Raw genomic sequence first — 15,347 nt, 5'->3', positions numbered from 1 at the left:
AACCCCAGGCTTGCCCAGTAAAGGCACATACAAGAAGCAACTACTATGAGTTGATGTTTCCTGCTTCTCCCTCTGATCTCTCTCTCTCTCTCTCTCTCTCCTCTCTCTAAAAAATAAAGAAAGAAGAGAAAGAGAGAGAGAGAAAGAGGAAGGAAAGAAGGAAAGAAGGAAGGAAGGAAGGAAGGAAGGAAGGAAGGAAGGAAGGAAGGAAGGAAGGAAGGAGAGAGAGAGAAAGCAAGCACCACCACTGGACAAGAGTCAGGGAGAGGAAGAGGAGACCCACAGAAGGAAGTGGAAAGGCATAACCAGAGAAGATATCCATGAAGGGGCGTGTCTCAGAAACCAGGGGGATAAATCAGCCCTCAGACACTTCAGCCAAGAGGACCAACATAATGGAAGCGCAAAGGCACACTGAGGATGTTCCTGATGGCTTCCACAGGAGTGGAGAAAATGGAGTCGGTGAGAGTAGATGTCAAGTGACAGTAAATGAGAAATGAGGAAGGACAGAAACTTGTCTGTGAAGAGGACGCTGGTGAACGACAATGGGAACAAATAGACACAAACCTAGAAGAGGTGACATTTATGTCACTGACAATGCACTGCTGTTCCTCTTAAGACAGCTGTTCACTCTTCTCTGTCCCGCTTTTTTTTTCTACTTTTAGTTTTTAAATTTGAGCTCACTTATTCATCCCTATCATCCCATTCTACAAGGCCCTCAGGGTCCCTTGGACCATTTCCATAGTGTGTGAGAGCTATCTCAAGGGGCCCTTGCCACCTGGACACATCCAACAGGTGAGTCCAGTTGCACAGCAAAATATCTTCCAATCTTAACCAAGGTGGAGGGTATATGGTCACCAAAGAACAACCTTCAACAAGGAAAACGGCTTCTCAGTTGTTCCGGAAGACGGACCGCTGGCAACAAGGCCTGGGAAGAAGGCATCCGAGCACAGCAGGTCCTGACACAGAGGCCACCCTTGTGGAACGGCAACGTCCCTGAGTGTCTGTGACTCACGCCCCTCAGTCTCTGGCTTTATGGCGGGGCAGCCCCGGCAGGAGACATGACTCAGTGTGCCCACGTTCAAATCTTTCTACGAGGCATGGACTCTACTGTCAAGCTTTTCGCTTCTCTAAAGAAAGCCCTGCTCTCTGCTCACAGTGCTGGTCTTAAGAGAAACAAAAGGAGGCTTATACAGTGTCAAGTGCCTAAAAAAAATTATCTTCTGAGGAGCGAAATAACACTATGAGCCCAAGTTACCAACTCTTCTGGTATGTGCCAGGCACTCTGCTCAGCTCTTTACACAAGGGCTCTCTAAGTCCTCACAATCCGCCTGCGAGGGAGGCACTATTACCACTCAAACTCTACCGAAGAGGAAATGGACGAGATACCAACATGTTTAGTACTGCCTCGTTCTCACTGTTCCTAACTGGACCCAGACGGCTGGACCCCAGAGCGCACCATCTCAGCACTACTATACAGCGCCAGGAACTTCACCCTTAGACACGCCTTTATTGGGGCTACTCTTTTCAAGGAAAATACTCTGAGAGTATTGAAAGTTAGAGATTACCAACATCACATTCTTCCCAGGAGCAAGAGCAGGAAGAGGCCTGTTTTCTGGGGAGAGAGGAGAGGAACACTATCTCGGGAAAAGTGGAAAGCTCAAGTGAAAAAAGCAAGAGCGGAAATGGAGGGGAGGGAGAGAAGCTATAAACACAAACCTTCACGATTTCACAACTGAACCTTGAGCTTCCCCGGCCATTTGCTGGGCTGGATTGGCTACAGAAGGGGATAAGCCAGGCCATAGGAAGGGCGTGGCCTCTGTGGACTCACAAAGAACCTTCTCCCATACCAGCCTGTCAGGGGAAGCGGTCACACCTGACAGATGCTAACACTGATTACATCCGGCGGGTGACACCTACAGCCCTCCTTTGAACACAGACGCTGACAAAGAGTTTCTCCTTGACCAAACTCTATTCAGGCTCATCTGAGCTGTTTCTGCACCAGGCCTCAAATTTCAACGTCTGAGTTCATCCCTGCATTGTCCAACCTGAGTAAGCATCCTGCTAAGTCAGTCAGGCCATCCTCGCGGTCTGACCCCGTCAGGTAGGCATCCCGTCACACTCCCCGTCCTCCGCCCCAGGTGACGCTGCTCAGCCTGGTCTGCCTTCAGCAGGACTCCTGTTAGTCCATTTAGCCAGGACCCCCCCTGTGTTCCCCAGTGCCCCCCTTAGTAATGTTCTACCCACTGATACACCACCCCACTTTCCCTTGTATTCCGAGTTGATCTAATGTCTCTCCCCTTCTGCAAAATCCCTTTACAGTGGGCCCTACACCCATCACAAAGGGTTAGAATAACGGCTGCCTTACCTTTCTGTAACAAGTGTCATGAAGAGTTTTGTCTCTAACAGCTTTAGCAACGCCTTGTGTGGGGAGCTGAGGAAAGTCCCACACCTCACAAGAAAGCAAGAGGACATCCCCCGCCCCGGGAGAGGTAGCAGGAAAGCGTGACTGGAGACATTACAGGCTCTGGCCCAGGTCTTGCAGAAGAAAGACCAGCAGGCTGTGGGTCCCACAGACAACGTCTGAGGCCTGCAGAGGCCTGGAGTAGGTGCGTCGTCCTCACAAGGCCTGTGAGTGACACTGGGAAACAGTCACCGTGACATCGTGCTCCTTTGTACTTTTCCTGCTGCTGAAACCTCTGCACCATTTGTGGGCTCAGAGCTCTTTGCAAACACATTATGGTCAGTGTCCTGACAAATCAATAGGGACAGAACTCTCAGGCATGGTGAGTCCCTCCGGACTGGAACCAAAGAAGTAAGACGCCCCTGACGGACGGCCCCAGACCTCCAAAGAAGTAAGATGCCCCTGACGGACGGCCCCAATCTCCAAAGAAGTAAGACGCCCCTGACGGACGGCCCCAATCTCCAAAGAAGTAAGACGCCCCCGACGGACGGCCCCAGACCTCCCTGACACAGGCGAGGTTTGAGGGGGAGGGGAGACAATACACCGCTGGATACACTCCACAGATACCTGCCTTGCACTCTTTCTCAGTGGAATAATTAGTAAATCTGCTAAAAATTCCATAATTTCTCCAACTAAGATGCTTTTCTCCCCAAACAAACTTCTTCTGATATTTAAGCATTCTTGAAATTTTGTTTTTGCAAGGGAACTGTTTCCAGCAGCAAATCTGACAATAAAACACATGTGTTACATTCATTGTGCTACCAAAAATGATTCTCCTAAACATCCTATCTTGTGTATAGGAACATACTAAACAGCAGAGCTGTTCACAATAGCAGAGATTCAAGACCTTCAGCGTGACTTATAAGAAAACGTTTGTACATCTTTATAAGAAACTAGAGCACTACGCCCAACCTCAGCACCACTGACATTATGGCTGGATAATTTGTTGTGGGGCTGTCCTGTGCATTGTAGGATATTAAGCAACATCTTGCCTTTTCCCACTAGATGCCAATAGCAAGCCCCCCAGTCGGGACAGCCAAAAACAAAAAAATGTCTCCAGATGTTGGCAAAGTTCCCATTGAGGGCAAGTGTGCCGTTGGTTGAGAACCACTGAGCCAGAGGATGGAAATACTTAAGTTGAGCATTTCTCAACCCAATCAGTGAGGTGAAAAACGGATTCATGAGTGTGAGTTAAGTATATTAATCATGACAATAAAAGCTAGTAAAGAAAGCAGATTTTTTTTCAAGGAAAACATACCTGTTGCCCTGGCCGGATGGCTCAGTTGGTTGGAGCATCATCCCTAAGTGCAGAGGTTGCTGCTTGGATCTCCAGTCAGGGCACCGCCAGGAGCAGATCAGTATTCCTGTTTCTCTCCCTCTCGCTCTTCTGCTCTTTCTCTCTAAAATCAATGCAATAATAACTTAGAAAAAAAGAAATACATGTTTACTTGAGAACACCTTCTGTGTATTTCACGGTAGCCCGGTCGCAGGGGTGGCTGTCCAGGAAGCTGGAAAGTTCAGTAGCACGTTCCAAAACATGGTTTTCTGTCAAGTACTCCCCAGACGCGGACTCTGCCAGGTTGTTCAGGACTCTGCCTGCAGCGAAGAAATTTTGGCAAAGAAGATGACACAGGCCCTGGCCAGTTGGCTCAGCGGTAGAGTGTTGGCCTAGCGTGCGGAGGACCCGGGTTGATTCCCGGCCAGGGCACACAGGAGAAGCGCCCATTTGCTTCTCCACCCTTCCCCCTCTCCTTCCTCTCTGTCTCTCTCTTCCCCTCCCGCAGCCAAGGCTCCACTGGAGCAAAGATGGCCCGGGCGCTGGGGATGGCTCTGTGGCCTCTGCCTCAGGCGCTAGAGTGGCTCTGGTCGCAACATGGCGACTCCCAGGATGGGCAGAGCATCGCCCCCTGGTGTGCAGAGCGTCGCCCCCTGGTGGGCGTGCCGGGTGGATCCCGGTCGGGCGCATGCGGGAGTCTGTCTGACTGTCTCTCCCTGTTTCCAGCTTCAGAAAAATGAAAAAAAAAAAAAAAAGATGACACAGTTCTCTTTTCCACAAAAGAGCCAAGATGACAATAGGCAGCACATTTAATATCATTTCTTCATCATTGCCAATTGATTTTTATTTTTTACTAAATCAGTTACCAACCTACACTGCATGGGGCTTGGTTTTCATAGAACGCAGTTGTGCGTACACAGCAGTTACCGGGCCAAAGAGCTAAGACAACAGATTGAAACTCAATTCTGAGTCTGTTTCACAAACGAGTGGGTCAGTCACAGACTGAGGACATAGATGCAGTAAAACCAGTCGTCACTGGGGCAATCGAGCCCGGAAAAGTGTGGCCAGTGCAGTCCTGTAGGAAGAAACAGTGAAACAATGTGGCCCTGCACAGCTCGGCACACAAATAAGCCCCGCAAACCCAATCCGCAAATAGTGGGCTCTGCCTAGACACTGACCGCTGGAGAACACCCCCTCTGCAGAGGCCCAGCGGTTTGCCCCTTTATTGAGGGTTACATGTTCTGACAATAATATAGACTTCTAAAGAGTAGAAAGTGTTTTCTAAGCCACGCTTTGTTAGGAAGAGAAAAAAACCATAATAATATTCCTAGAAGGTATTGTTACAGCATTACTCAAAGCAGATTTAACTCTCGATGCTATGAAGCCAGTCTTAATTAAAAAGAACTACCATGAGAGTGACGTCACGGAAATGGCGCCGTGAGCAGCGCGTCCGACAGCTCTCCCCTAAATCACAACAAATTTATCAACTAGAAACAGAAAAATCTATCCTCGGAGCATTCCGGAATTCCACACAAACTGATAGCGAAAGGACTGTTATCACTTGAATCTGAGAGACGAGGGTGTGGAGGAAGCTACCGCAGGGACGTTCATTCAAGCCGCGAGGAAGTGCGCCTGATGTGAGTCAGCCCACACTCGGGAGCCGCCGCGAGCCGCCGGGCGCGCGCCCGGTCCGGTTGCAGAGCGAGCACCGCTTACGTTCCCAGCGGCCCGCGCACTACGAGTGAGAGTCGCCAGCCACCGGTGCCCGGAGCACCCCATTCGCGCGCGTGCCCTGGGCATTCCACGCGTCCAGAGCGCCCTACTGGCCCGCACACCCAGGGTGCTCCATTATCCTGCGCCCGGTGCAATCCAGCCGCCAGCGGCAGGGCAAGCGGGAGAGGCTTGGGAGATTCTCTCCGTGGGCGGGGCACCTCACCCAGCCATTCAAGCTAACAATCAAGCATTGGGGGAGGGGCGCACGCAGGCAGCCTAAAATACCTTCTGGAGCACAGCTGTGACCCAATCACTGAAATTAACTTAACCCATGAAATCTGCGCACCCTCGGTTCTAATTGATAAGATCTCTCTCAGTTCAGCGATCCAAGACAAGAGGCGTGATATTTTTTAGTGCCTCTCGCTAAAGGGGCGGGGGCAACTTCTGATTGATAGAGCCTCCATATTCAGGGATAAACGCTAACAAGAAGGACTTGGCAGATAATAAGATCTATACTACACTAGTCGCAAGCAGAGACTAGTGCCTCTTCTTCCCAGCAAAAACAGGCTACAAAGTGTGGAAAGCCTGGGTTGAGAGGTCCAACTGAATGATAGGCACTGAACAGTCACCTTGACAACAATTGACTCCCACCCCCACCTGATTACACTGGAGGCCCTGACTGCCAGAGCCTTTCCCAAAGCCTTGCACTGAGTGGGGATAGAGTGGGGATTTCCCAGCTCTTTGAGCCTCTTACTCCCCAGGCAGAAGCAGTTGCAGCCTTATAGCTGGATCACCAGGCTGCTAATTCAGGAAGGGGGGACTAGGAGAGAGAATCCAGGAAAGCAAACTCTCTCATCGTTGGACCCTGCAAACGCCAACAAGCCTTGACTACCAGCAAGATTAAAGCCAATTATATGACATTGCCATAGAATCCCATCAACTGCAAATCCCTACCTAAGTGTGACGCAGGGGCAGAGCCTGGGGTACAGAGTCACCGACCAGGAAGAGGGAGAGAAAAGAAAAAGGAAGAAGTTAACCTCTCAAAATCAAGAAAAATCCACAGACTTTACAACTTGTTCCACTAATTTTTTGTTGTTGTTGTTGTTGTTTGTTTCTTCTATCTTATTGCCTTTATTTCCTCCACCTCGGTCCTTCTATTCTCTGCCCATCTTATGCTTCCCTTTTCTTGAACTACACTACCCATGAGTGTTACATTTTATTTCTCTTCTTCATCCTCACCCTCCTTTAAGGTTATACTCCAAAACACTTAACTCTCACTCTCTCCTCTTTTGTTTTTTTTTTCTGTCTTGCTTTATTTTGTTTTTTTTCTCTTCCTATTTTATTTCTTCCTTCGTTTTTCTCTTTTTCTTATTTTTTCCTTTCTATTCGTTTTTTCTTTTCTCATTTTACTTTCCTCCCATTTAATCCTCAATCACGAACAAATTAGTTAATTTGGGACTCAAGGCTTTTTTTGGCTTTATTTTTCTTTTTTGCTTTTGTTTTTATTTTTTTTCTTGTTTGTTTATTTTTGTGGCATTTTGGGTCCTCCCAACCCAAGGTCTCCATTGTATTTAGTCTTCGCTCCACTTAATACAACAGATTTTTACTTATTATTTTTATTTTTTTCTTCTTTATTATTCTTTTTTGGTCCTTTTTTCTGGTTCCCTCTTATCCCTCTCATTATATCTCTTAGTTGACCATCACTTACAAGCAAATCATCTTATGCTTGTCTAAGATTTTCTTCCTTTTTTTTTTTTTTGCATTTAGTAGGTCCCTACTCCCTTTTTTTGCCCCTTGAACTATTCACCCCAAATCAGGCCCTCCATTATAGGCACGATATTTCCCTGAGGAGGGGAGAGGAGGGAAAGAGAAGAAAGAAAAAAGGGGGAAATAATAAATTATTAGTTTTTTTTTTTGTGGGGTGTTTTACCTTTTTTTTTTTTTTTTACTTTTTACTCTTTATTAATTCTAATTAGTGCTATCAACAAGACCACCCTCAGATGCCGATAAGAAAGAGGAAATCGAATATTATGGATACAAAAGAAAGAGAGGTAACACAAATAGATGTGGAAAAATCTATGGAGAAAAGACTTAACATATTGGAAGCCTTGGAGCTAAATGACAGAGAATTTAAAATAGAAATCTTAAAAATACTCAGAGATATACAAGAAAACACAGAAAGGCAATATAGGGAGATCAGAAAACAACTCAATGAACACAAAGAATATATTACCAAGGAAATTGAAACTATAAAAACAAATCAAACAGAAATGAAAAACTCAATTCACGAGCTGAAAAACAAGGTAACAAGCTTAGCTAACAGAACAGCCCAGATTGAAGATAGGATTAGTGAAATAGAAGACAAACAACTTGAGGCACAACAGAGAGAAGAAGAAAGAGACTCAAAAATAATAAAAAACGAGAAAGCCCTACAGGAATTGTCTGACTCCATCAGAAAGAATAACATAAGAATAATAGGTATATCAGAGGGAGAAGAAAAAGAAAATGGAATGGAGAATATACTCAAACAAATAATAGACGAGAACTTCCCAAGCCTGTGGAAAGAACTAAAGCCTCAAATTCAAGAAGCAAACAGAACACCGAGTTTTCTTAACCCCAACAAACCCACTCCAAGGTACATCATAATAAAGATGACACAAACCAATGACAAAGAAAAAATTCTCAAGGCAGCCAGGGAAAAGAAGAGTACAACATATAAAGGAAGGCCTATTAGATTATCATCAGATTTCTCAGCAGAAACTCTACAAGCTAGAAGAGAGTGGACCCCAATATTTAAAGCCCTGAAAGAGAGGAACTTTCAGCCAAGAATACTATACCCATCAAAGCTATCCTTCAAGTATGAAGGAGATATAAAAACATTCACAAATACAGAAAAAATGAGAGAATTTATCAACAGAAAGCCCCCACTCCAGGAAATACTAAAGGGGGTTTTCCAACCAGATTCAAAGAACAAAAGAAAACAACACCACAAGTAACAGCTCCACCAAAACACAATAAAACCAAACTTAAACTGTGACAACAAAGGAAAAAAAGGGGGGAGAGGATGGAGATTAACAGTAGCAAAGGACGATGAAGTGCAGAATTACTTATAAGATAGGGTACTACAATGAATATGGTAGGTACCCTTTTCATTACTTAATGGTAACCACCCTTGAAAAAACCACCACAAAAACACTTGACTTAAAAAAGGTAGCAACAGAGGAAAGAAGTATGGAACACAAACAAACAAAAACAAATGATAGAAAAACAAAAGAGAAGAATCAAACTAGATACAAAACTAACAGAAAGCAATTTATAAAATGGCAGTAGGGAACCCACAAGTGTCAATAATTACACTAAATGTAAATGGATTAAACTTACCAATAAAAAGACACAGAGTAGCAGAATGGATTAAAAAAGAAAATCCAACTATATGCTGCCTACAAGAAACACATCTAAGCAACAAGGATAAAAACAAATTCAAAGTGAAAGGCTGGAAAACAATACTCCAAGCAAACAACACCCAAAAAAAAGCAGGTGTAGCAATACTCATATCTGATAATGCTGACTACAAGACAGAAAAAGTACTCAGAGACAAAAATGGTCATTTCATAATGATTAAGGGGAAGTTGAATCGAGAAGACATAACAATCCTTAATATATATGCACCAAACCAAGGAGCACCAAAATATATAAGACAGCTACTTATTGACCTTAAAACAAAAACTAACAAAAATACAATCATACTTGGAGACCTCAATACACCGCTGACGGCTCTAGATCGGTCATCCAAACAGAGAATCAACAAAGACATAGTGGCCTTAAACGAAATACTAGAACACCTGGATATGATAGACATCTACAGGACACTTCATCCCAAAGCGACAGAGTATACATTTTTCTCTAGTGTACATGGAACATTCTCAAGAATTGACCATATGTTGGGCCACAAAGACAATATCAGCAAATTTAGAAAAATTGAAATTGTACCAAGCATATTTTCTGATCATAAAGCCTTGAAACTAGAATTCAACTGCAAAAAAGAGGGGGGAAAACCCACAAAAATGTGGAAACTAAACAACATACTTCTAAAAAATGAATGGGTCAAAGAAGAAATAAGCGCAGAGATCAAAAGATATATACAGACAAATGAAAATGAAAATACAACATATCAGAATCTCTGGGATGCAGCAAAAGCAGTAATAAGAGGAAAGTTCATATCACTTCAGGCCTATATGAACAAACAAGAGAGAGCCGAAGTAAACCACTTAACTTCACACCTTAAGGAACTAGAAAAAGAAGAACAAAGACAACCCAAAACCAGCCAAAGAAAGGAGATAATAAAAATCAGAGCAGAAATAAATGAAATAGAGAACAGAAAAACTATAGAAAAAATCAATAAAACAAGGAGCTGGTTCTTTGAAAAGATTAACAAAATTGACAAACCCTTGGCAAGACTCACCAAGGAAAAAAGGCACAGGACTCAAATAAATAAAATCCAAAATGAAAGAGGACAGATCACCACAGACATCATAGATATACAAAGAATTATTGTAGAATACTATGAAAAATTATATGCCACCAAATACAACAATCTAGAAGAAATGGATAAATTCCTAGAACAATACAACCTTCCTAGACTGAGTCATGAAGAAGCAGAAAGCCTAAACAGACCAATCAGCAGGGAGGAAATAGAAAAAACTATTAAAAACCTCCCCAAAAATAAAAGTCCAGGCCCAGACGGTTATACTAGTGAATTCTATCAAACATTCAAAGAAGACTTGGTTCCTATTCTACTCAAAGTCTTCCAAAAAATTGAAGAAGAAGCAATACTTCCAAACACATTTTATGAGGCCAACATAACCCTCATACCAAAACCTGGCAAGGATGGCACAAAGAAAGAAAACTACAGACCAATATCTCTAATGAATACAGATGCTAAAATACTAAACAAAATACTGGCAAACCGAATACAACAACATATTAAAAAAATAATACATCATGATCAAGTGGGATTCATCCCAGAATCTCAAGGATGGTTCAACATACGCAAAATGGTTAACGTAATACACCATATCAACAAAACAAAGAACAAAAACCACATGATCTTATCAATAGATGAAGAAAAGGCTTTTGATAAAATACAACACAATTTTATGTTTAAGACTCTCAACAAAATGGGTATAGAAGGAAAATATCTCAACATGATAAAGGCCATATATGATAAACCATCAGCCAACATCCTATTAAAAGGCATAAAACTGAGGACTTTCTACCTTAAATCAGGAACAAGACAGGGTTGTCCACTCTCTCCACTCTTATTTAACGTGGTGCTAGAAGTTCTGGCCAGAGCAATCAGACAAGACAAAGAAATAAAAGGCATCCATATCGGAAAAGAAGAAGTAAAGGTATCACTTTTTGCTGATGATATGATCCTATACATCGAAAACCCGAAGGACTCCACAAAAAGATTATTAGAAACAATAAACCAATACAGTAAGGTCGCAGGATACAAAATTAACATACAAAAGTCCATAGCCTTTCTATATGCCAACAATGAAATATTAGAAAACGAACTCAAAAAAATAATCCCCTTCACGATTGCAACAAAAAAAATAAAATACCTAGGAATAAACATAACAAAGAACGTAAAGGACCTATATAATGAAAATTACAAAGCATTGTTAAGAGAAATCGAAAAAGATACAATGAGATGGAAAAATATTCCTTGTTCTTGGATAGGAAGAATAAATATAATCAAAATGGCCATATTACCCAAAGCAATATACAAATTTAAAGCAATTCCCATCAAAATCCCTATGAGATTTTTTAAAGAAATGGAACAAAAAATCATCAGATTTATATGGAACTATAAAAAACCCCGAATAGCCAAAACAATCCTAAGGAAAAAGAATGAAGCTGGGGGCATTACAATACCTGACTTTAAACTATATTATAGGGCCACGATAATCAAAACAGCATGGTATTGGCAGAAAAATAGACACTCAGACCAATGGAACAGAATAGAAAGCCCAGAAATAAAACCACATATATATGGTCAAATAATCTTTGATAAAGGGGCCAACAACACACAATGGAGAAAAGAAAGCCTCTTCAACAAATGGTGTTGGGAAAACTGGAAAGCCACATGCAAAAGAATGAAACTCGACTACAGCCTGTCCCCGTGTACTAAAATTAATTCAAAATGGATCAAAGACCTAAATATAAGACCTGAAACAATAAAGTACATAGAAGAAGACATAGGTACTAAAATCATGGACCTGGGTTTTAAAGAACATTTTATGAACTTGACTCCAATGGCAAGAGAAGTGAAGGCAAAGATAAATGAATGGGACTACATCAGAATAAAAAGTTTTTGCTCAGCAAGAGAAACTGATATCAAAATAAACAGACAGCCAACTAAATGGGAAATGATATTTTCAAACAACAGCTCAGATAAGGGCCTAATATCCAAAATTTACAAAGAACTCATAAAACTCAACAACAAACAAACAAACAATCCAATAAAAAAATGGGAAGAGGACATGAACAGACACTTCTCCCAGGAAGAGATACAAATGGCCAACAGATATATGAAAAGATGCTCAACTTCATTAGTTATTAGAGAAATGCAAATCAAAACTACAATGAGATACCACCTCACTCCTGTTAGATTAGCTATTATCAACAAGACGGGTAATAGCAAATGTTGGAGAGGCTGTGGAGAAAAAGGAACCCTCATTCACTGTTGGTGGGAATGTAAAGTAGTACAACCATTATGGAGGAAAGTATGGTGGTTCCTCAAAAAACTGCAAATAGAACTACCTTATGACCCAGCAATCCCTCTACTGGGTATATACCCCAAAACCTCAGAACATTGATACGTGAAGACACATGTAGCCCCATGTTCATTGCAGCACTGTTCACAGTGGCCAAGACATGGAAACAACCAAAAAGCCCTTCAATAGAAGACTGGATAAAGAAGATGTGGCACATATACACTATGGAATACTACTCAGCCATAAGAAATGATGACATCAGATCATTTACAGCAAAATGGTGGGATCTTGATAACATTATAAGGAGTGAAATAAGTAAATCAGAAAAAAACAAGAACTACATGATTCCATACATTGGTGGAACATAAAAATGAGACTAAGAGACATGGACAAGAGTGTGGTGGTTACCAAGGGTGGGGGGAGGGAGGACATGGGAGGGAGGGAGGGAGAGAGTTAGGGGGAGGGGGAGGGGCACAGAGAACTAGATAGAGGGTGGCGGAGGACAGTCTGACTTTGGGCGAGGGGTATGCAACATAATTTAATGACAAAATAACCTAGACATGTTTTCTTTGAATATATGTACCCTGATTTATTAATGTCATCCCATTACCATTAATAAAAATTTATTATAAAAAAAAAAAAAAAAAAAAAAGAACTACCATTAGGCCCTGGCCGGTTGGCTCAGTGGTAGAGCGTCAGCCTGGCGTGCAGAAGTCCCGGGTTCGATTCCCAGCCAGGGCACACAGGAGAAGCGCCCATCTGCTTCTCCACCCCTCCCCCTCTCCTTCCTCTCTGTCTCTCTCTTCCCCTCCCGCAGCCAAGGCTCCATTGGAGCAAAGATGGCCCGGGCGCTGGGAATGGCTCCTTGGCCTCTGCCCCAGGCGCTAGAGTGGCTCTGGTCGCATCAGAGCGACGCCCCGGATGGGCAGAGCATCGCCCCCTGGTGGGCAGAGCGTTGCCCCTGGTGGGCGTTCCGGGTGGATCCCGGTCGGGCGCATGCGGGAGTCTGTCTGACTGTCTCTCCCCGTTTCCACGTTTCCAGCTTCAGAAAAATACAAAAAAAAAAAAAAAAATTAAAAAAGAACTACCATTAAATAGTGAAGAAGCCCCTTCCCCATCCTCTTGGTGCCTCGTTCATGGCCCCGGGCCCACTGCACTCCTCCCCTGTCATCCATCCAGCGCCTTGCACTTTGCACTTGGGCATCAGGGAGGGACAACCACACACCTGGTCTCCCTATGTCCACACTTACCCACCATACAGCAGCAAAAGGGATCTCAAAACACGAATCAGATGATGTCATCCCCACCCTAAACTCCTGCAATGGCTTCCTCTCACACTGAGAATAAAATCCAAATGCTTGCCCAAATGCTGAGACCAATGGAAGGCAGAGAAGAGCCCGCTGTGCCGGTTCTGAAGTGAGACCCTGGCTTCTGTTCTTTCTGGGGGTCCTGCCAGCTGCCAAGCAAACAGGCCAGGAGAGCCCCCTGAAGGGTGAGGAACACACACCTGGCCACCCAAGTCACCTCAGCCGGACAACCACCAGACGTCTAAGGGAAGCCCTCTCAGACAGACAGCCCGTCGGCATGGCAGCTGACCTGAGAGGCTGGCCTGAGCCCAGCCTGGACTGGTGCGATCTCCAGCTCCCCAGGCCTATGAAAAATAATAAGTGGCTGTTGTTTAAAGTGGCTGAGTTATGAGTGGTTTTGACATAGCCATTTAAATCAAATATAAGTCCAGAGTCCTTTAGTTTAGGCTGACAGTCAGGGGTCCAAAATGCTTAATATCGCATTAACTGGACATTCCTTTTCGCTGCTCTATCCGTGGTGCCACTGTGGCCTCAGGCACAAAATACCGGCAAATAAAGTAATGGTTTACTTCCGTGTGCTTTACAGTCTCCTGGGAACACTTTCAATCTCAGCGCAATGTGCAATATAGATGCTATTTTTATCCCTCCCTCACGCATACGGAAACTGTGACCCAGAAAGTTTACATCATGAGTCTAAACGCACAGGGCTAGTTAAGTGGAAAGGTGGATTTGGACCTAAAGAGGCTGGCTTTAGAGTTAAGCCCTGAATTTCTCCTTTACTGCTCAAGGCCTTCTTTCCTGTGGCTCCTCACAACAGCCTTTGACATTCGAAAAGGTGGCCTGTCACATGAGGAGCACTTTATGGTCCCCCTCTCACATCCACCTACCTGTCAAATCAATGAAATGAACAGAACGCACGCCTTCACTCCCCTCTCCTTCGCGGCGGGGCTCCCGGGAGTCTGACTCTGCTCATAGCCGCCTTACCTTTTTGCTTCACCAAGTCCTGGTTGTCTTTTAAGTCGCTGGATGAAAATTCCATCAGTTTCCACCATGCTTTCTGGAAATATTGGAATGCTTTCTGGGTCACTCCGATTTCAAGGTAGAGCTCTCCAATAGCAGCCTGTACTCTGCGAAGCATTTCTGTCATGGACTGAGCCTGTAGAAGATGAAAAGGACACCACTCCTGAGGGGCACAGCATGAGCGCAGGCCCAGTGGCCACACACCCACCCCAAAGGCCTGTTTCACAGTCAGCGTGCAAAAGACTGTAAGATTTACAGCCCTTCTCAGCAAATTCTAAGCATTTATAAAGGACTGATTATAGTGAAACACGCCTTATATTCTCCTCCTACTCCAGATCACCTATTTCCTGAGGGCGGGGGCACCACAAGTAAACCCCTGAGCTCTGGGCTAAGTGGGCCTTCAGTAAATATCTGTCAAACACTCAACAGAGATTGCAAAGCGCAGATTCAGTTTTGTTCTCAGGTTGCGGTTCGTACTCACCATCACCATCTCTGTAGCACTGACTGAGCTAAGCTCCAGCCAGGCATGACCTCTATGGATATTTACAGAAACCCTAGGATATGGGGATTATTAGTCCCTCTACTACAGCTGGGGGAAACTGAGGCTCGAGCTCACATAGTTAACAAGGAGGAGAGTGAAGGTGTCCTCCCGCCCCCAGACCAGCCTAACTCCAACGCTCTGCTCTATACATCTGCTTAACAAGTGACCCTCTGAGACACAGACGGAGGCTCCATAAATGTATCCTTTGGCTTTCCTGCTGCCTGAGACACCTGCTGTGAATGGTGCACAT

The 15,347-nt window shown here is 44.0% G+C and overlaps 1 pseudogene; it reads right to left on the bottom strand.

Moving 5' to 3' along the window:
* LOC136388378 (putative tetratricopeptide repeat protein 41) overlaps positions 1-15,347 on the bottom strand; it is a 65,251-nt pseudogene that overhangs the window by 12,306 nt on the left and 37,598 nt on the right.

Source organism: Saccopteryx leptura, chromosome 1 (genome assembly GCF_036850995.1).
Source record: "Saccopteryx leptura isolate mSacLep1 chromosome 1, mSacLep1_pri_phased_curated, whole genome shotgun sequence".
NCBI classification, from domain to species: Eukaryota; Metazoa; Chordata; class Mammalia; order Chiroptera; family Emballonuridae; genus Saccopteryx; species Saccopteryx leptura.
This window is presented reverse-complemented; position numbering and strand designations above follow the sequence as displayed.